Below are 14,655 nucleotides of genomic sequence, written 5' to 3'. Positions count from 1 at the left end.
AACTGTTTAATTGGTTTTTGGAGGTGTCTGATGAGGGTGAAATTACCGCAAATTCCGGCACCCCTAAATTAAAAAAATTTTGCCACAAATTTCAACACGTTAAAACAAAAAAAAAATTGTTGAGGCAAGCTGGAACAATAGTCCTAAAGTCGGAAAAATCATTTTTATTAAAAAATAACAACGATAAAGTGAATTTTAGAGGTGTCTGAAAAAGTGTCTGAAAAAGTGTCGGGTGTCTGGTTTTAGTACATCCCGCAAAATACAAGCTCGCCATAAATTTAAATAACACGGCAATTCTTTGCAGACAGTCTGACAATGTTTAGTATCTTGTTTAACGGAATGTAATGATTGGTGATGGCAAAAATTTGAATCGTTACTAGAAATTTAAAAACCAGTATCGTAAAATCGAAACTCTTTTTTTTATTTTTGTACAAAATTTTGGCCTATCCTTCTATTAGGAAGTGTTGTCGGTGTTTTTTTTATTAAACCATATACCTCAACTTAAATCATTTCAGAATTACCCTTTTCTAGAAATGTAAGATGAAAGTAACAAGAAAATATATATTTATTATCAGGAATTTAAAATAATAATAATTCATTATTGGATGTATGGTAAATATTAAGTTAGGGTAAAGGTTTATAGAGCTAGAGTATATATATAAGTAAATATAAATATCTCGCCATCGGCAGCTAGTCTGGAAAGTAGGGCAGTTTTCTACGAGATCTTGTGCGTGCAAGCGTAAAAATTGGCGTGAGTGCGCGTGCATGCATATTAAAATTTTCGGTCTAGGCGTGCACGCGTGATTTATGTTAGCGTGTTTACCTTAATTTTGCATTTACTTTTAAAGTCAGGCGTGCAAAACGCCAATTTCAGGCGTGCATTTTTTTCAACGAATAAAATCCTGTGCGTGCTCGCTGCCCTACTTTCCAGACTGGACGGCAGTGTGGTGTAGTGGTAAGAACACTTGCTACACCACATGGGATTGTGGGTTCAATCCCCACTGCTCTTATGCTATAGCGCCCGTAAGTAGGGCACTATAAACGGTATTAACTCTTGCAAAGCCGGCACTTAATCAGCAGCATAATTATCAGGCAATTATAATCTATACAATATCCCAAACTGCTAAAGGCAATTTAAGACTAGGTCGGAGTAACTGATGTTACTCTATGTTTAGGTAGCGCATTCGACCTTTCCACATCAAGGATATATGTATATATTTCAAAACAACATAAAGTGATCAGTTGATTTAAAACCATTAGACCATAATGCTCTTATTATCTGTATTTTTAATAGGAATTATTGTATTTTAATACTAATATTATTTTAATAACCTAATGATATACTTTAATAAAATAATATATTTTTAATGATATATTTAATGACATATTTTTAAGATTTATTTAGTTTGTTTTCTAAAATCATGTTACGTTTATTAATCTTAAGTTTGGTAATTACTTTAACTTTTGGAGCTCCTGCCGAAGATGAAGTGAAGAGTTTACCGGGCTTGTCAACTATGACAAGTTTTAAACAATATTCCGGTTATCTTGATGCTACATCTTCTAAGCATTTTCATTACTGGTAGTTAATCATGTTTTTTTTGTATATATCTTTATCCTCGAGTAACATCAGTTACTCCGACCCAGTTTTGAGTTGCCTGTGGCAGATTGGGATATTATAGATTATAATTGCCCAATAATTATACTGCTGATTAAGTGCTGGCTCAGCAGGAGTTTATACCGTTTATAGCATCTAATCAAGGGCACTACAGCATGGGATCAGTGGGGATTAAACCAAAGACCTCATGTGTGGTGTAGCAAGTGTTCTTACCACTACACCACGCTGTCGGTTTAATAACTAATTTCCAAATGTTTTTATATACCAGTAGAATTTAGCATTTAGATCGCCAGCATAGTGTAGTAGTTAAAACACTTTGTTTTACTACTTAAGGTTTTGGGTTTGATCTCTACTGCTCTTATGCTGTAAGGTGGTGCCCTTGGCTAAGGCGCTTTAAACGCTATCAACTTCTGCTAAGCCAATACTTAATCAGCAGCTTAATTAGGGGAAATTATTATTTATATTATCCCAAACTGCCAAACGCAACTTAGAACTGGGTCAGGGTAACGGTTGGGATATTATTGACTATAATTGCTTCATTATTTTTGGCTCAGCAGGTGTTTATACTATTTATAGTGCCTTATTTAATTGCACAACAACATGAAAGCAGTGGGGATCAAACTCAGAACCTCACAATAACAATATCCATATATTATCATTAAGGTTAAGTTAAAGCAATTTTAATATTTAAGCAGTTAAGTCGATCTTCTTACAATAAGAATAAAAAAAAAACACTTATATATGTTTTTTTGTATTTTTTAGGTTTGTTGAATCTCAAAGCAATCCTGCAAATGATCCTGTGGTGTAATGGCTGAATGGAGGGCCAGGTTGTAGCTCACTGGATGGATTTCTTTCAGAAAATGGCCCATTACATGTAAAAGTTGTTGTTTAAAATTAAAAATTAAAAAAAAATGGAGGCAATCTAGGTTCCGAAAACAGGGTGGACATTATAGCGCGCAAATTTTTGTGTGTTGTCTACCCTAGTTTTACGATTTGTTTTCCCTACCACATAGTTTTCTGTTATAGCACTGGTTATTTTTAACAAGACGAACAAACAATGACCATGTAGTTAATAATATAAATGCAATGCGCAAAAAATATTGACGTTGTACCACCAGCAACTTCGTTAATCAGACTAAAAAAGGCTAAGTTTTTTTTTGTATGTATATTTATCCTTGATGTGGGAAAATTGAATGCCCGACTTAAACATAGATTAACATCAGTTACTCCGACCTAGTCTCAAGTTGCCTGTGAAAGTTTGTGATATTATAGATTATAATTGCCCGATAATTATGCTGCTGATAAAGTGCTGGCTCGGCAAGAGTTCATACCGTTTATAGCGCGTTACTCAAGGGCGCTACAGCATGAGAGCAGTGGGGATTGAACCCACGACCTCATGAGTGGTGTAGCAAGTGTTCTTACCACTACAACATGCTACCGGTGTTATTTTATAAGTTATTTGGTTATTAAAAATTCTATGTTATTCGACAACAAATGCTTTGTTATATGGCAACAAAAAAGGTTACCTTATTTGGCACTAGTTTGTTGGTAAGTCGGCAGAATGAGATTTGTAAACTCGTAATATTAAGCTAAATAAAGTGCGCGCTAATATTCTACTAAAATTTTAGGGTCGACATTGTCGACGTTGTTCTCCGTCCCTGCTTCTGTATTTGTATACTTACTACATTAGGTGTTGGGTTCGATTCTTACTGCTTTTAAGCTTTAGCATTCTTAAGTAACATGATATAAACAGTATGAACGTTTGCCTATTCAATATTTAAACAACAGTTTTTTTATTAGACAATTATTGTCAATAGAATCCCAAACTGCCAAAGTCAACTTGAGACTGGTTCGGAGTAACAAATGTTACCCTATGTTTAGGCCGTGAAGTTGACCTTTCCACATTGAGGATAAAAAAATACATGAAAAAACAACTTTAAAATTTTTAATTTTTTGTCAGGTAAATAGTGATGGAAAAACACTATTCGCTAACCCATACAGTTGGAACAAGATTGCAAATGTGTTATACTTAGAATCTCCGGAAGGTGTCGGTTATTCTTACGATGACAATGGTGATATGACGACTGATGATGACAAGGTATAAATTTTGGACTAAATGTACTTTAGAATTTTTTTTAAATTGTAGAACCGTAAAACTATATGCGTGTGATAAATTCCGTGCGCACCACAAATGGCAGTTTTAATTATTTATTAAGCCTTTATATAAGATATACATTTATATATTGTCCACTAAGCTTCGTTATATGTAGATTTTATATAATTTGCCCATAGTAATCAATTTATGAACAGGCAGCGTGGTGTAGTGGTCAGAACACTTCCTACACTACATGAGGTCCAGGGTTTGACCCCCTGTGATCTCATGCTGTAACGCCCTTCAGTAAGACGCTATAAACTATATGAACTCCTGCTGAGCCAGCACTTAACCAGCAGTGTAATTACCGGGCAATTATAATCTGTGATATCTCAACTACCACAGGCAACTCGAGACTGGGTTGGGTAACTGATGTTACTCTATATTAAGGTCACGCATTTGACCTTTCCACATTGAGGATAAAGATATATACAAAAAATATATATATACAAAGTATCACATTTGAGTATTTTTGCAATTTTGCGTGTATGTTAAATAATTTGCCCAATTATGGATATTGACCAATTTTTTTATAGGTTTCTCTTCACAACTATAATGCCATCGTCGATTTTTTCAAAAAATTTCCGGAATATTCTTCTAACAAGTTTTTTGTAACTGGTGAGAGTTATGGAGGAATATATGTTCTTACGCTCAGTGTTAGAATTATGCAAGGAGCTGCTAAAATCAATTTTCAGGTTTGTTAGGTTTTAAAAAAATGACAGCGTGGTGTAGTGGTTAGAACACTTTTTACATGAGGTCCTGGGTTCAATCCCCAGTGGACTTATGCTGTAGCACTCTTAAGTAAGGTGCTATAAACGGTATGAACTCCTGCTGAGCTAGCACTTAATCAGCAGCATAATTATCAGGCAATTATAATCTATAATATCCCAAACTGCCACAGGCATCTCAAGACTGGGTCGGGGTAACTAATGTTACTCTATGTTTAGGTTACACATTCAACCTTTCCACATCGAGGATTAAGATATAAACAAAAAAAAAATTTTATAAAAGACATGAATTACAACATGAGGTCCTGGGTTCAATCCCCACTGCTTCCATACTTTAGCTTTCTTGAGTAAGGCGCTATAAATGAATTATATAAGTTAATAATTTTTTTTGTTTTTAGGGTATGGGAATTGGAAATGGTCTTTCAAGTTTTTCTTATAATGATAACTCTCTTGTTTATTTTGCATATTATCATGGGCTATTCGGTGAAGTGTAAGTTATATAATAAAATATAATGTTATACTATGGGCAATGTGGTATAGTAGACAGTAGTCTGTAGTGGTTACAACACTTGGGTTTACTACATAAGGTCATAGGTTTGATTCCCACTGCTTTCAGACTGTAGTGTCCTTAAATAAAACACTATATGCGGTATAAACTTCTGTTAAGCAAAAAAATAATTTTGCGCAATTTTAGTCAATTATATCCCAAACTGGCAAAGTCAACTCAAGACTGGGTCGGGGTAACAAATGTTACTTTATGTTAAGGTTGTAAAGTTGACCTTTTTTCATTGAGGATAAATATATCTTAAAAGTGGCCTTAAATTTAAAATTTTTTACAATATTTTTTTTTTTCAGTTTATGGAAAAGTTTGACAACTAAATGCTGTGATGGGTTAGAAAGTCGACAGGCCTGTAATTTTTCCAGCACCGCCAACGGTTGTCCTGACCCTGTAAGTGATTATTTAATTTTAATTTATACAATACTGGCAATAATCAAAATTTAAATTGTTTAAAATGGTCACAACTTTTAACTAATATTTGTCAGCGATAATTTACCCGCACACCACAAATGGCAGTTTCATTTATTTTTAATAAATTAAACATAAATATGTATTCTTTGGTATATATATTTATCCTCGATGTGGGAAGGTTTAATGCGCGACTTAAACATAGAGTAACATTTGTTACCCCGACCCAGTCTTGAGTTGACTTTGCCAGTTTGGGATATTATTAAATATAATTGTCTGATAATTAATCTGCTCATTTTTTGGCTCAGCAGGGGTTCATACTGTGTACAGCGTCTTACTTAAAAATGTTACAGTATAAAAGTTTAACCGGCAGCGTGGTGTAGTAGTAAGAATGCTTGCTACACCACACATGAGGTTGTGGGTTCAATCCCTACTGATCTCGTGCTGTAGAACCCTTGAGTAAGGCGCTATAAACGGTTTGAACTCCTGCTAAGCCAGCACTTGATCAGCAACATAACTACTGGGCAATTATAATCTATAATATCCCAAACTGCCACAGGCAACTCGAGAATGGTTTGGAGTAACTGATGTTACTCTATGTTTAAGTCGCGCAATCGACTTTCCCACATCGAGGAAGATATATACAAAAAAAAAGCAGTGAGGATCAACCCCAGGGCCTTATGTAGTAATGCCAAATATTTTAAAAAACAAAATATAAATATCATATATTTGACTGATTTGTTTTCAAATTTTTTTTTAAAGGTAGCAAAAGCATTTCAATATGTGTACAACTCTGGTTTAAACGAATATGCTTTATATATGGACTGTTATGGTGGAGATAAAGGAACGTTTGAGAGATACAAACATGATATGGCTCACTTATTTCCAAATATGGACAAGTTTATGAAATATCTTATCATGGAACAAAAGGTAGTTACATATATTATAAATAAAATTAAAAAAAAATAAAGTTGTTAGGCTTTTGGAAAATAGTTTTTAAGACCCTATTATGGCTATATTACCATATTTTCACCATATTGACACCATATTATTACCATATTTTTTGGAAACATTTTATTACCATTATAATATTACCATGTTACCATATTATTACGATAGTTTGTAAAACCATATTACTACCATACTACATGAGGTACTGCGTTTGATCTCCAATGCCTTCATGCTGTAGCACCTTCGAGTAAGGTGGGGTGGTGTAGTGGTAACCACACTTGGGGTCGTGGGTTCAATCCCCACTGACCTTATGCTGTAGCGCTCTTGAGTAAGGGCTATAAACGGTACAAACCCCAGCATTTAATCAGCAGCATAATTATCGGGCAATTATAATCCATAATATCCCAAACTGCTAACTGATGTTACTCTATGTTCAAGTCGTGCATTTGACTTTCCCACATCGAGGATAAAGATATATACAAAAAAAGGTGTTATAATTCGTACAAACTTCTGCTAAGCCAAAAATCAACCAGCAGTGGGAATCGAACCAAGTACTTCATGTAGTAAATTCTAGTGTTTAACAACTATACCATTTTAAAATCAGTATGTAATTATTATAAATAAATATTGTTGTAATAATATTATTGTAATAATAGGTTATAATTTTTTAACTTCCAACCAAGTTACCGGCAACGTGGTGTAGTGGTAAGAACACTTGCTACACCACACATGAGGTCGTGGGTTTAATCCCCACTCATCTCATGCTGTAGTGCCCTTGAGTAAGGCGCTATAAACGGTATGAACTCCTGCTGAGCCAGCACTTAATCAGCAGCATAATTACCGGGCAATTATAGTCTCTATATTATCCCAAACTGCCACAGGCAACTCGAGACTGGGTCGGAGTAACTGATGTTACTCTATGTTTAAGTCGCGCATTCGACTTTCCCACATTGAGGATAAAGACATATACAAAAAAAAAAAAAAAAAAAAGTAGGCAGATAAATTTTTGTTTACAATAACAAAAACATTCTAAAAATAAAAATGACATTTTTTAATTTATTGCACTTTGTTTGCAGTTATTGTGTGGTTTATTTAAAGGCCCAAATGAGTGGTAGTAAAAAAAATCAAATTTTTGTGCAATCATGTTATGACTTGTAATATGATCATGTGATTTTGGAAGTAATAAAATGTCACATGATTTTGTAATCGTGCCAATATGTCTAGTTTAATAATTAATTAAAAATAAAAAGCATTTAAATGTTATTTTATTTTTATTAAACCATTTGATATTATATTATTTTTATTTATTTTTTTAACATTGTTTTTTTTGTATATATAATTTTATCCTCAATGTGGGAAGGCCGAATGTGCAACTCAAACATAGAGTAACAACAATTACCCCAACCCAGTCTTAAGTTGCCTGTGCCGGTTTGGAATATTATGGATTATAATTGCCCAATAATTATGCTGCTGATTAAGTGCTGGCTTAGCATGAGTTCATACCGTTTATAACGCCTTACTTAAAGACTACAGCATGAGAGCAGTGGGGATTGAACCCACGACCTCATGTGGTGTTTATTTACCCTTAATGTAAGCAGGCTGGCTTCACAGCCTAAACATAGAGTAACATTTCTTACCCTAACCCAGTCTTGAGTTGACTTTGACAGTTTAAAAAATTATAACATCCTAATTCAGGGTGTTACAACATAATGGCATTTTTGAAATAAATACATTTTTTTTAGGTCCCAACTAAGAATGGTTTTGGTGTCGTACCTCCTTGTATTAATTCCACTGCACAAACTTCTTGGTTGAATAGGCCAGATGTAAAACAAGCTTTACATATTAGTCCTTCTGCTCTTGGTACATGGTCAGTCTGCAGGTAAATTATGATTCCTTACGACTTTAACATTATATTTTTTATTTAATAAGAATTGGTTTTAGTTGAACAATTTTATTAAATTTTATTTCGTATTTTGTTAATTTTAAAAAGCACTGGTGCTGGGTTAGGACACTTGGCTATACTACATGAGGTCTAGGGTTTGATTCCCACTGCTTTTATTAGGTAATGCCTTTAAACACCGGCAGCATGGTGTAGTGGTAAAAACACTTGCTACACCACCAAGAGGTCGTGGGTTCAATCCCCACTGATCTCATGCTGTAGTGTCCTTGAGTAAGGCGCTATTAACAGTATGAACTCCTGCTAAGTCAGCACTTAATCAGCAGCCTAATTATCGGCCAATTATAATTTATTTAATATCCCAAAGCAACTTAAGACTGGGTCAGGGTAACTGCTGTTACTCTATGTTTATGTCGAACATTTGACTTTCCCACATCGAGGATAAAGATAAAAAAAAAAAAAAATTAAGGTGCTGTAAATAAACACACTTTTGCTAAGCCAAATACCAATATGCAGAATAATTATTGGGATATATGTTTAATAGTATCCCAAACTGATAAAGTCAATTTAAGACTAGGTTGGGGTAACAAATGTTATTTTATATTTTACATGTAACATCATTCTTTTCACATTGAGGATAAACAAATACAAAAAAATAACCAAAACCTTTTTTTAAAGTGATGTTGTTCAATACACCACGTTGTATCAAAGCATGCTCTCCCATTACCAAACGCTTTTAAAATCACCCGACTTTCGAATACTTCTCTACAATGGTGATACGGACATGGCTTGTAACTTTCTTGGGGATGAATGGTTTGTAGACGATCTCAAACTGCCTTTGGAGAAAAGTCGGGCACCTTGGTATGTTGACGGCCAAGTTGCTGGTTTTCGCAAGAAATTTAAACAAGTTACTTTCACTACAATAAGGGTAAGTAAATATTTATTTTTTAAATTTGATTTTTTTTATGTTTGGTGTTTTCTATTTATTTATCCTCGATGTGGGAAGGTCGAATGCACAAGCTAAACACACAGTAACATCAGCTACTTCGACCCAGTCTCAAGTTGACTTTGGCAGTTAGGGATATTATAGAATATAATTGCCCGATAATGAAATTGCCAGTTGTTTTTTTGTATGGTTAAAAGTTCCCTAATAACAGGCTTTTTGGCATGAAAAAATAGGGATCAAACCTCGAACCTCATGTAGTGAAGCTTAATGTTCCACCATGTCCTGCTGTCAGTGTCCAATCAATGTTTTTTTTATATATGTTTTCATCCTCGATGTGGGAAGATCAAATGCGGTACCTAAACATGGAAAAACAACTGACACCCCGACCCAGTCTCGAGTTGCCTGTGAAAGTTTTGAATATTATAGATTATAATTGCTCGATAATTATGCTGCTAATTAAGTGCTGGCTCAGCAGAAGATCATACTGTTTACGGCGCCTTACTTAAGGGTGCTACAGCATAAGAGCAGTGGGGATTGAACCCACAACCCTATGTCGTGTAGCAAATGTTCTTACTACTACACCACGCTGCCGGTCCTATACCACGATATTGCTTTTTTGAATTACGAAATTAATACCATAGAACATTGTTTCAGGGATGCTACAAATTCTTGATCCTTTTGACTATACATATACTTAAGCTTCTATATAATATAATATTTAATTTTTAGGGAGCTGGTCATATGGTACCCCAGTGGGCACCCACCTATGCATATGCCATGTTCGACAACTTCATCAACGATAAGCCATTCCTTACAAAATAAAAAATTTTCGATAAAATGTCACAAATTTAAGAGTACTGATTACAATAGACATTTAAACTCTTTATTATTTATAAAAAATTTACAAATCACTTATATATAAAAGTTCAAGATAAGATTAATAAAAAATTTTTGTTTGCAATATTTTCGAAATCATAAATAAAATGTAATTTTTGTTTTTTTTTGTGCAATTTTATTTGATTCTATCTCATTAATTAACTGATTTATAATAGATTTCAGCATGTACTATGTATATGCTTTTTTTATTACACTTCTGTAAAACAAAGTTCAAAAATGAAATAGTAAAATTTTAATCTAAAATTTTAATCACTGTTTTAAAAAATTTTAATCACTGTTAATTACTGTTCTAAAATTTTAATCACTGAAATAGTAAAATTTTAATCACTGTTTTAAACTGTAAAACTTTGAATTTTGAGGATTTAAAATATGCGATATTTTTTTGTGTGTTAGTATTTTGATTTTGTTAAATAATTATTTTTTTTTGTATATATCTTTATCCTCGATGTGGGAAAGTCGAATGCGCGACTTAAACATAGAGTAACATAAGTTATTCCGACCCAGTTTCGAGTTGCCTGTGGCAGTTTGGGATATTATAGAGACTTCAATTGCCCGGTAATTATGCTGCTGATTAAGTGCTGGCTCAGCAGGAGTTTATACCGTTTATAGCGCATTACTCAAGGGCGCATTACTCAAGGGCGCATTACTCAAGGGCGCTACAGCATGAGAGCAGTGGGGTTTAAACTCAGGACCACATGTAGTGTAGAGAGTGCTCTGACTACTATACCACACTGCCGGTATTGGTTTAAACTTGGTTTAATTTTTTTTAATTTTGTCAGGTGCGAACCCATTTACTTTCACTTAGAGTAAACAAATTGTCTACAAAAGAACAAAATGAAATTTTACAATCTGACAATATTCCGTCAACCAGCAAATCACAAGAAACTGAAAAAAGTATTTTAATTATTGGCTTAAAAATTATTTTTTATTTTGTTTTTTTCTAGAATATTTATGGTTTTGTAACAGGCTATCAAACCGACAGCGTGGTGTAGTGATAAGAACACTTGCTACATCACCATGAGGTTGTGGGTTCAATCCCCACTGCTCTCATGCTGTATCGCCCTTGAGTAAGGCGCTATAAACGGTATGAACTCCTGCTGAGCCAACACTTAATCAGCAGCTTAAACATCGGTTAATTATAAGCTATATAATATCCCAAACTGCCACAGGCAACTCGAGACTTGGTCGGTGTAACTGATGTTACTCTATGTTTAAGTCGCGCATTCGACTTTTCCACATCGAGGATAAAGATATTTACTAAAAAAAAAAAAAATTTTTTTTTAGAATTCAAGTTTTTTAGAAAAAAAAAAAATTTAAAATCTGAAACAAAAAAGGCCAATCAAAAAGAAGGTTAGTAAAATTACTTATAAAGCCAGCAGCATGTTGTAGTGGTCTAAACACTTGGCTGCAGTGCTTTAGGTCAATCTTCATATTTTTCATGCTTTAGTGGCTTCAAGTGTTGAACCAGCAGCGTTGTGTAGTGGTGAGAACACTTGCTACACCACACATGAAGTTGTGGGTTCAATCCCCACTGCCCTCATGCTGTAGCGCTCTTGGGTAAGGCGCTATAAACGGAATGAACTCCTGCTAAGCCAGAATTAAATCAACAGCATAATTACCGGGCAATTATAATCTATATAATATCCCAAACTGCCACAGGCAACTCAAGACTGGGTCGGTGTTTTTTGAATTTTAGCCCATCCTTATTAAAATGCATTGGTAAATTCTTCAACATATTTTGATAAAGCTTTTAATTCAAAACACTTTATACTTAATATAAAATGTTAATTTTTTAGGTGAAAACTCGCATTTAAATTTAAAAACTTTGCAAGCATTTGTTTTGGAGGAAGCTATGACAGGTGTGTTAAAATTTTATATTAAACTTTAGCTATTCACCTGTATTTTTATGTGTTTGTATTAAGGTTTAACACTATTGATCTTGATGTTAAAAGTTAACTTTATGATTTAATACAGTACCTAAAAACTGTATTGGCAGCAGTTTATAATAGTTAGATCACTTAGCTTCACATAATGAAGTCATAGGTTTGATCCCCACTGCTTCTATGTTAGAACACTATTTAGTAAGGCACTATAAATGAAAAAAAAACAGCTTATTAAATACCGGGCAATTGTAATTAATATTATTACAAACTGCTAAAACCTACTAAAGACTGAATAAGGTTAATAAATATTACTTTTGGGTATGCTGCGAAGTTGACCATTCAACATCGAGGATAAATAAATATAAAAAATGTGGATTTTTGAAAAATAAATATTTTTTTATTAATATTTTTTAAAATTCTAAGCAAAAATTTTAACAATAATTTAGTACTTTAAAAGTAAGTTGAGACTATTATACATGCCAGTATAAGTGTAATAATTAGAACACTAGGCTGTTCTACTTAAGCTATTCTAAACTGTCAAAGTTAACTTAAGACTGGGTCTGGGTAACAACTGTTACTTTATGTTTATGCTGTAAAGTCGGCCTTTTCACATTGAGGATAAAAAAATATATAAATTTTTTTTTAGTTGAAATCCCGTCAATAAGTCGATCTCAGCAAAGTGCAATGGAACAAAGTGTTGAATTGAATGAAAACCAACAACATGGGCTGTAAGCTGATTTACTCATTTAATAAAATCTAAAAAAATTACTAAATTTTAACAATTTTGAAAATTTAAAATTTTTCAATTTAAAAAAAAAAATTTTTTTAAGTTAAAATTTTTTTCATTTTTTTTCTGAAAAATATTTTTAGGATGTGCTTATCTGTTCTTGAATTCTGCTGTTTCACCTTAAATTCTCTTGTGATGTCATCAACTGATGATGTCAATGTCAAAATTGAAACTTTAGCAAAAGCAATGCAGATTCAACAGCAAAGAGCTGAGGTAAAAAAAGTTAACCGGCAGCATGGTGTAGTGGTTAGAACATCTGGTTTCACCATGTAGGGTCCTAAGTTTAATTTCCACTGATTCTGTGATGTAGCACTCTTTAGTAAGACATAATAAACATTATAAAATCCTGCAGTGCTAACACTTAAAGTCATATATTAGCGATATTTTTATACTCAAAAATTAATAAAGTTGGTGTCACTGAACACAAAAATAATTTTAACTTTTTATAATTTCACCTACTTTTTGAGTTATACAACTTTAAAAAAAAATTAAAATTAATTAAAAAAAAGAAAAGGGAAGCCCTGTTTGTTATGACGTAGAAAGTACTAGCTTGTATACATTCACTACACTGCTTGGTAATTTCTACGTGACACAAAAAATACAGTAACCTGATTTTTTATGTTAATCATTTTCTAATATTTAAAAAAATTAAATTGTAAGTACCACAGACATTTTTTAAAGGTTTTAAAGCCATTTTGTGATTCATTGTCAACCATACTAACATGCTATATACATCACTCACAAAATTGCAAAACTCTGTAACATAACACTTCAATCAACAAATCTGTAATATTTGCGGTTACAGATTCTATGTTTGGGTTATGAAGTAAACCTTCCCATATTAAAAATAAATAAATATAAAAAATTAACAGTTTAAAATTAAAACAAACAATTTTTAAACATTTTTTTTCGAAGTTAAAAATCAAAAATTTTGTTTTTAGACTAGAAAAAACACGGTTGAAAAAATGTTAAGTTTGTAAAAAATCAAGGATATATTACCTTCAGTTTATTTTTAAATGCTCGTCAGGTGTTTTGGTCTTTCTGTGATTCAGCCTCTAACTAGAGATCATCTACAAATTGGGTAAACTAAAAAATTAATTTTACAAGAATAAAAAAAAAAAATTTTAAATTAAAAAAAATTCGTAAGCAAAATTAACTACATTTCAAAACTGTATTTTAAATATTTAATAGGTTTTTTTGTTGTATTTTTTTATTTTTAATTTGGAAAGGTTAACTTTACAGCTTAAACACAGAGTAATATTTGTTGCCCTAACCCAGGGATATTATAGAATAAAATTGCCCGATAATTAAGCTGCTGATTAGGTGCTAGCTCAGCAGGTGTAAATGGCGCTACAGCATGGAATCACTGGGGACCAAACCCACGACCTCATGTAGTGTAAAAAGTGTTCTGACCACTACACCACGCTGCCGGCTATATAAAAAAAAGTTGTTATCATAAGCCGACTACGGTTGGGTAGTGTTAATAACGTTCTTTAAAAGCCATTACATAAAAGGATTTTAAATTTTCATATTATTAATTTAGTGTAATGTTAGTTTTATTTAGTATTGCGCATTTAGTGTAATCAAGTACTTGTTTTATATTATTTGTATGTACAATATAACTCGCAATCCTTAGTTAAAAGTTTGTTAATATCAAGTTAAATTAAACAGAAAGCTTAGGTGCAATTCAAGATAAACGGAGTCTTAAATCTTAAACAATTTATTAATTAAATAGTCAGGTTTATCATAGACTTTAGCAATAAAGGCTATGATAGAACCTGTGGTGACCCCAAATCATACAATTAACAAACCACAACCCAAAATTCAATAAA

At 32.9% G+C, this 14,655-nt stretch overlaps 1 long non-coding RNA gene and 1 pseudogene across 2 annotated transcripts in view; both read left to right on the top strand.

The window, feature by feature from the left end:
* Positions 1-14,335, top strand: part of LOC145759706 (uncharacterized) — a 35,460-nt gene extending 21,125 nt beyond the window's left edge. The window contains exons 1-6 of one of the 2 annotated variants that reach the window (XR_014286535.1): positions 10,379-11,047; positions 11,438-11,503; positions 11,950-12,012; positions 12,683-12,764; positions 12,907-13,036; positions 13,765-14,335. This is a non-coding gene — a long non-coding RNA (uncharacterized LOC145759706). Of the gene's footprint in view, positions 1-10,378; positions 11,048-11,437; positions 11,504-11,949; positions 12,013-12,682; positions 12,765-12,906; positions 13,129-13,764 lie in introns of those variants that run through there. The other variant, XR_014286534.1, reaches the window with a different exon arrangement.
* On the top strand, positions 1,422-10,181 carry LOC145758909 (lysosomal protective protein-like; annotated as a pseudogene).
* Positions 14,336-14,655: the final 320 nt, after the last annotated feature.

Source organism: Corella eumyota, chromosome 7 (genome assembly GCF_963082875.1).
Source record: "Corella eumyota chromosome 7, kaCorEumy4.1, whole genome shotgun sequence".
Classification (NCBI taxonomy): domain Eukaryota; kingdom Metazoa; phylum Chordata; class Ascidiacea; order Phlebobranchia; family Corellidae; genus Corella; species Corella eumyota.
Note: the sequence above shows the minus strand (reverse complement) of the source record. Positions and strands in the feature narration are given on the sequence as shown.